Source organism: Nelusetta ayraudi, unplaced genomic scaffold (assembly GCF_046127955.1).
Source record: "Nelusetta ayraudi isolate G7.1 ecotype Tasmania unplaced genomic scaffold, CSIRO-AGI_Nayr_v1 ptg000089l, whole genome shotgun sequence".
Classification (NCBI taxonomy): Eukaryota; Metazoa; Chordata; class Actinopteri; order Tetraodontiformes; family Monacanthidae; genus Nelusetta; species Nelusetta ayraudi.
The window spans coordinates 1,420,001-1,428,445 of NW_027466139.1; the positions used below are offsets into that span (position 1 = coordinate 1,420,001).

The window sequence follows — 8,445 nt, forward strand, 5'->3', positions numbered from 1 at the left end:
TCATCATTGTTGTATCATAGTTCTTCTTTTCATCTATAGTACGGCGGTGGCGACACACACTAACTGCTGTCTGTAATGACGGTCGCTGATTGCGCCAGGGGTTCAGAGGAGCCGGGACTCCACGTACGAGGAGGCATCATGTGGTGGTTGTTGTGTACACACACCAGGGCTGGACGCACCGTCGTCGGCTCTCATCTTTGCTTCTCACAACCATTAAAAAAAAAAGTCCATTAACTTCAAACCATGATAGCGCAGCAGGTCCCGGAATTTCAAAGCAGCTGCCGGAGTGGTGGGTGGGTGGGGGGGGACCAGGCTCGGCTGCAATCTGCCAATTCACACACCTACACACACACACCCACACACACACACACACACACGACTGTGTGTCATAACTTGAGGGCGTCTGTGTGCAAATGAAGTCAATGAACCAGGAAACGGGCGGATTTCTAATTGAAGGTTTCATTGGCGGTGATTTGTTAAAAAAATGAACCCCTCCCCCGCCCCCCCAAAAAATTGGTCTTCTAATCAGAAATGATTTCATAGTTTTATTTTACTGCATGTGCTATAATTTCTAGATCATCTATAACCTCTGACTTTCTGTAGTTTTTATGTCCATTTCAATGTAAAAGTCTTCACTGGGAGCCAAATGAAGTCCGAGAAAGGATTTCCTTTTTGATCTTTTCTATGCTTATTTCTTTTTCTTGAGAATGCAGCTCGACTCGCTGACTTACCTACAGTCTGCATTTTACAGGAAGTCCCAATGGCCGCCGTCTCCGTTCCACAGCGTTCAGTCGCCACTCATTGCTTCAGTGAGCTGATCGATATACTCTGATCCACATTTCTGCGGCAACTCACACACTTAAAATGAACACTGCAGCGTTGAGGGCCACGACTACGGGTGAGCGCTAGGGACAAAAGGCTGTGCTGTGCCTCGTATTTTAGTCTCGTGGCGATGAACGCGTCCGTGCTGTCGGGCGCCGGTTGTGTTGCTGATTATTTGCTGGCTCATCCTGTTGGATTTTGAGTATTTGAAGTCACTGGTCGTCGCCTCTGCGCAGACTGCTGGGACTAACACCGGCAGCGGGTCCCACCGGCACAGCCGTTGCTCTCTGATAGGTGGCGCATGAGGCCAACTGTACATGGGTGTAAACGGGGCTCGAAACCTCAGTGAAAGAGGTGGAAACTGTGAAACCCCGATGTGTATACACACACACACACACACACACACACACACACACACACACACGCTTGTCTCTCGCTCTCTTCGACTGCTGCCGTGGTGTAAGACGGAGGGAAGCAGATGGGTGTTTTCCCCAGGCATGCCTCAAACACACACACACACACACACACACACGCTCGCACAAGGGGTGTAGTCCATTAAAATTCTGCCGCGGTGATGCAGGAAATTCAGATGGAAGCTGAACGTGTGGCGCGTGGAAATGAACCAGTATAAAACACAAACGCACCGACACCTCTGTCCCACATTGGGACAGAGGTTCTTCCAGGAGCTAAAAAGAAGGTTTGTTGTCCAGGCGGAGACGGGAAACCACACAAAACATTTGAAAATACACTTCCACGCGAGGGCGACACGGTGGCGCAGTGGTTAGCAGCGCTGCCGCCTCACAGCAAGAAGGTCGTGGGTTCGATTCCCGGGGGCCCGGACCTGGGACCTTTCTGTGTGGAGTTTGCATGTTCTCCCTGTGTCTGCGTGGGTTCTCTCCGGGTTCTCCGGCTTCCTCCCACACTCCAAAAACATGCATGTGAGGTCAATTGAAGACTCTAAGTTGTCTGTAGGTGTGCATGTGAGTGTGAATGGTTGTTTGTCTCTATGTGGCCCTGCGATGAACTGGCGACTTGTCCAGGGTGTCACCCTGCCTTCGCCCTAAGACAGCTGGTTTAGGCTCCAGCAGACCCCCGTGACCCCGAGCTCGGGACTAAGCAGGTATGGAAAATGAATGAATGACTTCCATACGATTCCTCATCATCTTTTCATCTTGATCTTTTGTTAATTTCTCTGTTTAATTAGCACCACATGTTCTACCACTCCCACGCAGTTACCACAGAGACGGCTTGCATTTAAAATTCTTTATCGTTTCCGTTTTCACCGCTGAGGAGCATTTTAAAGAATGCACGTCTTTCCAGGATGGGAAAGTTCGAAAGATGTCACTCTGTCCGGCTTTGGGTTGTGCGTTTTTTTTTTTTTTTTGTTGGAATGGATGTTTGTCAGAGGCCCTTCTTTTTTGTCTTTTCTTTTTTTTCCACTTCTCGCGTGGCAAACTGGGAGACTGAGCCAGAAAACCTGAAAAATACCAGAGAACTTGGACTAACTCGACTCCCACTCAGCCATATGGTGGAGCTGTGAGGTTTTGTGTTCTAAAGATGTATAGTTGTAAGTCCAACTGCTCATAGTGTGTATATCTTGTATTTTTCTTTACATACCCTACAAATATTTTATTTTTTTTTATATCTATTGCCTTATTTTCTTTTCATTAATATCATCATCATCTTTTTTGCACTATACAGTTGCTGTAATTATGCAGATTTCTCCACTGTGGGATTAAATCTTTGTGTAAACTGGGCCTCAGTCCACTTAAACTGGGCCTCAGTCTATTTAAACTGGGCCTCAGCCCACTAAAAACTGGGCCTCATTCTCCTCAAACTGGGCCTCAGTCTATTTATACTGGGCCTCAGCCCACTCAAACTGGGCCTCCGTCCTCGTCAACATGTTCCCCTTTTTTGGCCTCTTTCCTGCGCTGCAGTGTCTGCACACATTTGAGGAACAAGTTGAGGCAACAGAATCCACCTGATGCCTGATGTAACCAGCGCCCGTGTTGGGCCAGTTTTTTTTTTTTTTTGTTTTTAATAGGAGCAGAATCAGTGAGTTCACCTCAAGGTTAATACAGGTCGAGCTCAGTTCAGTTCTTTCTTTTTGAGGCCACCAGGTTGATTGTAAAAGAGGGCGGGTGGTGACGATGGAGAACTGAGAGGTGGCTGGCTGATTAATAATTATCGTGCTCCCTGTGCGCCACGGCACTCAGCGGTGAAACAAGACGCAGTCATCTCGCATCTTTCAGTGGTTAACGCGTTGCGTGCAATTTATCCCGGAGCCGGTGGCATCTCGCCATCACACATTGAAACACCGGCTTTGTCATTTATGTGCACATTCAAGTGTGTCTGCCTGTCTGCCTGTCTGCCTGTGTGCCTGTGTGTGTGTGTGTGTGTGTGTGTGTGTGTGTGTGTGTGTGTGTGTGTGTGTGTGTGTGTGTGTGTGTGTGTGTGTGCCTTGGACGAGTTATTCAGGTTCATGCACCTGACGTCTATGCGTCATCTCGCAATAACATCATCAACACATCTTTCGGGAAATTCTGCTTCTTCTTCTCGACAACCTGTGCAACAAACTAGCATTTTTGCTCTGTGTTGTGTTGTGTTGTGTTGTGTCGCGTCGCGCCGTGCTGTGTTGTATTTTCCAGCCCGTGATGGACAACGTGTCATGCCAACATCGCGTTGTTGTAGCTGTTGTTGTTTTGCATCAAGTACAATTCAGAGTTCAACTGCTGAACTTCAGCAGTTGAACTCTGCTCTCCATTAAATAGTCATGATAAAAATATGTGCAAGTGACCCAAAGCAATCCAAACTCTTTCCACACTTGCATGAATCAGAAACTATGGGGGAGAAAATGCTTTAAAAAAAAAAAAAAAAAACGAGCCATTTATCATTGTTGTTTGTTTGGTGGGGGGAAAAAAAACAAACAAGAATCCAACTTCTGTTGGAAAGTGTGCAGCCAATGTGACTTTTTTTCCCCCTCTAATCCGTGAAAACCCATTCCGGTGGGTGTGGAGGATGAGTCAACGCAGCGCCGCTGTGACAACAACACCTTTTGTGTTTCTCAACGTTAAAAACAATTGATGTTGTTTTTTTTTCTGTGTGTTGCAGCGATGAGGAAGCAGACCGATCCTGATGGGCTCCGGCTCACTCTGCCTCGGCGCCGCTCAGCTGGTAGGAAGCCACACACTTCTTCAAGGACCGGGCCTGAAATCCACCCTCCTCAACCAGCTCAGTGGTCTAGTGGTAGGTAGTCCGGCCTGAGACTGGTAGGTTGTGGGTTCGATCCCTGGCCGGGTCAGACCAAAGAGAACATAGAACCACATAGAAACAAACAACCATTCACACTCACATGCACACCTACGGACAATTTAGAATGTTCAATTGACCTCACATGCATGTTTTTGGAGTGTGGGAGGAAGCCGGAGAACCCGGAGAGAACCCACGCAGACACGGGGAGAACATGCAAACTCCACACAGAAAGGTCCCAGGTCCAGGCCCCGGAATCGAACCCACGACCTTCTTGCTGTGAGGCGGCAGCGCTAACCACTGCGCCACCGTGTCGCCCATGATGGGTGAAATGCGGAGAACAAATTTCGCATCCTCGGAGATGCGGCCATCACTGGGACTGGGATTTTTTTTTTTACCTGATAAATTCCAAAGACCTTTCCACTGCTGCTGAGAGCCAAGCCCTTTGTGTGTGTGTGTGTGTGTGTGTGTGTGTGTTCGGGGAGGGCAGGGAGGGGTGTTGACTGTCATATCTCTGGTTTCACCTTCTTTTTGCACAACTTCTCCTTTTGTGGCTAAACTGTGTTGTGTGGCTGCTGCTCCGGATGACTCACGACGACCTACCTTGCTACCTTGTGACGGTCGGCACGTGTAAAGTGCCTCCTCACGGCTTTTTATGCAAGTCGCTCTTTATGCAAGTCTTAAAAATCTTGTGGATGTTTTCTGAACTTGTACTCCTTTTTTTTTGTTTGTTTGTTTGTTTTTTTGATGTTGACAGGTGGAAATGTTTCATGCTTGCACTCAGTCAGGTGAAATGAGTCCGGTGCTGTTGAAAATGTGTTTTCTCATGTGCTTGAATAAAATCATCCGAGCAAACAGAAGCTTAAACTCAGCTGCTTTTTTTTTTTTTTTTTTTTTTTCAATGGTGTGTTTCTGTGCAACTCCCAGCTGATTGGCTGGTTGGACCGCAGTGGTTTCTCTCTTCCAAACTTCTTTATTTAACTCCAATGTTGCCACCCCAAACCCTTTAGGATCCCTCAAATATGTCTGTGAAGGTTCTCAGTCGTTCAAGGAGGAATTAAGGAAGTCTAATTTCCTGTTTCCCCTCCCTCTCCTCCCCCGCATTTCGTTATGTTTTACACTCCTGCTCGATCGTCATAATCAAGGTCAAAATAACGGGATGTTCAACGGGTCATCGACCTGTGAAGAGCAAAAATCCAACACGCATGGATTCCAATCAATATTTAACCCAGCTTTTCTCCCTTCCTTTCCTTCACGGCCGAGTGAGTGGAAGGAGCTAAACATTAACCTGCTCACTGTCTCCAAATCAGAGGAATTGGAACCAAACGCTTGAGTGAGCAACAAAAGAGTGACTTTCTGCTCCTCTGTCCGTCTTTGCAGTTCCGGCCACGGCGTCACGTCTTTCAGGAAATACGAGGAAGCCCAACGGCTAACTCAGGGGGCGTTGGCAGACGACGGTGCAGCTGTGAGGCCGACAGGTCCGACAGACCGCTCACCGTGTCTGGACCTGAGCTCTCACTTCTCTTTTGGCCAAACCAGATTTTCCATATTAGTTATGTCATTTTGTTTGTTGTTTTTTTTTTTTTTTTTAGTGAGCATTGAAATGCGCTCAGTTCAAAAAAAAAAAAAACTGAGTCTGAGGTTTTGTGAGGTTTTGTAGTAATATTGCCAACAAATCTTGAAGCGCCTGCGATACAAAGACAACTCTGCTCGCCGCCATCGTTGTTGTTTGTGCCGCTGCATGCCTTGTGTTTTTTCCGGTCACATGACAGTGACGGTGCGATGACGTCATCGTTTTTTTTTACAAGGAAAAGCCGTTTTTCACTGTCCGGACGGCAACGATGTGACAAGTGGCTTCCCCACTCTGGGACCCGTTTTCAAAAAAAAATACCGTTTCGGGGGACCCAGAACGCCGTTGCCGTATGGACAAAACGCCGTAACGGTTAAATATTTTACCGTTTCCACCACAAGACCTTCCCGCGTGGTCATCTCCGCCCTGATCTAGTCGGAGCTATATTTACCTGTATTTGCACTGGGAGCAGTGTTGTTTTCCTTGACGGAATTTCGTCAACGAAAACAACACTGCTCCCAGTGACTATGACTAAAACTAAATCTAAAATGCCTGCCAAAAGCAACACTGACTGGGAGCAGCAGGAGGACATGCTAATAGCTGGAATAGCTCAGCATGTGGATCTCACCATGGTTTGGTGGTTTTCCTTTTCAGTCATTTATTTCTTTTTAATTTTTTTTCCGAGACAAAGACGTGACGTTGGCGAGCCGAACATAAGTATTTGATGACTAAATTGAGACGAGACGACTGTGCGTTTTCGTTGACGAGGCGAAAACGTTTGTGTCGCACGTAGGGTTGCCACCTCCGAGAGTTTCAAATCCGGGACATCTCGGGGGTGGCGGGGTTCCGATTTCTCAAGTCTGCCGACGACGGGACAAAGTGAAGTGCGTCCCGTATCAGTTCATTACGGGACAGCTTGTTTTTTTAGTTGCCAAATATGGGACACGGAAGGGTTGGAAACAGACGGAAATCAAATGAGGTTTTGTCATTTCTCCTAAAAAGAGTGACAAATTGTGTGCCGGGAGAGATTTTATTTTTCCCGGGACAGGTGGTGGAAAAAAAAAAGAGAACAATTCTGGGGAAACTGGGACGGGTGGCTAGCTGCGTTGCTTCGACGGGCTAATGTTAGTTATTGTGCCATGTTGTATGCTTTATTATTGCATGGCGAGCCTTATAGCCTTCAGGCTTAAAGCCACAAGGGGACGTGAGTCGCGTGACAGAGTTGCGGCCACAAAGGCTGCACTGTCTTCCGTATGAAGGTGACGTCAGATGCAAATCCTTAAACCTGATTTTGTTGCACGCGGTAAATAGCTACACAAGCTCACCATGCATCGCATTCGTAACACATGGTGAGCTTGTGTATCTGCTATTTACTAAGCAGTACACCAGTATGCCACTAAGTATAAAGGAGGCTTTAGTTGACCGTGTTGGTGTCTATATTGTTTTAAAACAATGCTGAGCAGATGTTGGTCAATGTGCCTTTCAACTGACTGGGAGCAGCAGGAGGACGTGCTAATAGCTGGAGTAGCTCAGAATGTGGATCTCCCCATGGTTTGGTGGTTTTCCTTTTCAGTCATTGATTTCTTTTTAATTTCTTTTTTTTTTTTTTAACTGCACACGATGCAGCTGACGTTAGAGAAATACGAGACCAAGTGGGACGTCCGAAAGCGGGGATTAGAGGCTCAGTGTGTCGGATCAAACGGTAAGAGAGAAGCAAATTGAAGCCGGCGCTTAATCTCTGTTTGTTGATCCGTGTAAAAGTCAAAGTTGAACCTCGTCACCGTCACACTCGCCGTGGCGTCTCTCCGAGCCGAGCACTGATGTCTGGGCACAAGCAGGAAATCCTGAGGAGCTCAGCGCTGATCTGGGATCCGCTGTGGGTCACTGCTGCTGCTGAAACATATCTAGAGAAAAGCTTCTTATTAGTAGCACATTGTTATATGCAGTTTGTAGCTCTGGAACGATTTGCCTTTTACTGTTATACAGGCCTCAGCGCTTCCAGTTTTTAATCTCTTTTAAAACACACTTTTTTTTTTTTTTTTTATTCCTGGGCTTTCAATACATTTTAATACACTTGAACTTATTTCCACTTTGTTTGGCTTCATCTAACAATGCGCTTGCCGTGTGCCTGTTTGTTTGTTTGTTTGTTTTGTCCTTATACTTGTTTTATGCTTCTAATTCAATTGTTTAAATTATTATTTGTATGTCCCAATATACAGTACAGCACTTTGGCTACCCCTGTGGTTTTTAAAATGTATTAAAAAAAAAAAAAAAAAATCACATTTAAATAAAGATGGTGATGATGATGATGAGTCTCATGCATTTTTTTTTTTTTTTTTTTTATCTTTACAACTTTCTACACTGAAGATAGATATTGTTTGAGTTATTTTATGGTTTCCTACATAATCCCATGCGTGTTCATACGTAGTTTTGATGCCTTCAGTGAGAAACTGCAATGTCAATAGTCATGAGAGAGAAAGAAAAGACATTCAATTCATAGGCTGTGTATATGTACACATAATGTATGGGTATATGTCTAGATTCTATATTCATCTGTACACATAAATATGCATTTTCACCCCAATAGATCCATAAGAATTACAGATATTGGGCTTTCAATACATAAAGTACATTTTTTTTTAAACCCTAAACCTGTGTATTGCCTCTAATTGCTAAATATGTAGCTGTGCAATATTAACTATGATGTAGTTAATATTGTTAAGCCCTAAAAAAATATATATATATATATGTAAAAAAAAAAGTGGCTGCATCTGCAGCTGCTTTGTGCCTTGAAATGTTCTTTT

The 8,445-nt window shown here is 45.5% G+C and overlaps 1 long non-coding RNA gene across 1 annotated transcript in view; it reads left to right on the plus strand.

Moving 5' to 3' along the window:
• The window catches only part of LOC142901590 (uncharacterized), a 41,741-nt gene extending 34,079 nt beyond the window's left edge, over nucleotides 1-7,662 (plus strand). The window contains exons 3-4 of the long non-coding RNA XR_012928996.1: nucleotides 3,934-6,094; nucleotides 6,204-7,662. This is a non-coding gene — a long non-coding RNA (uncharacterized LOC142901590). The remainder of the gene's footprint in view (nucleotides 1-3,933; nucleotides 6,095-6,203) is intronic.
• Nucleotides 7,663-8,445: the final 783 nt, after the last annotated feature.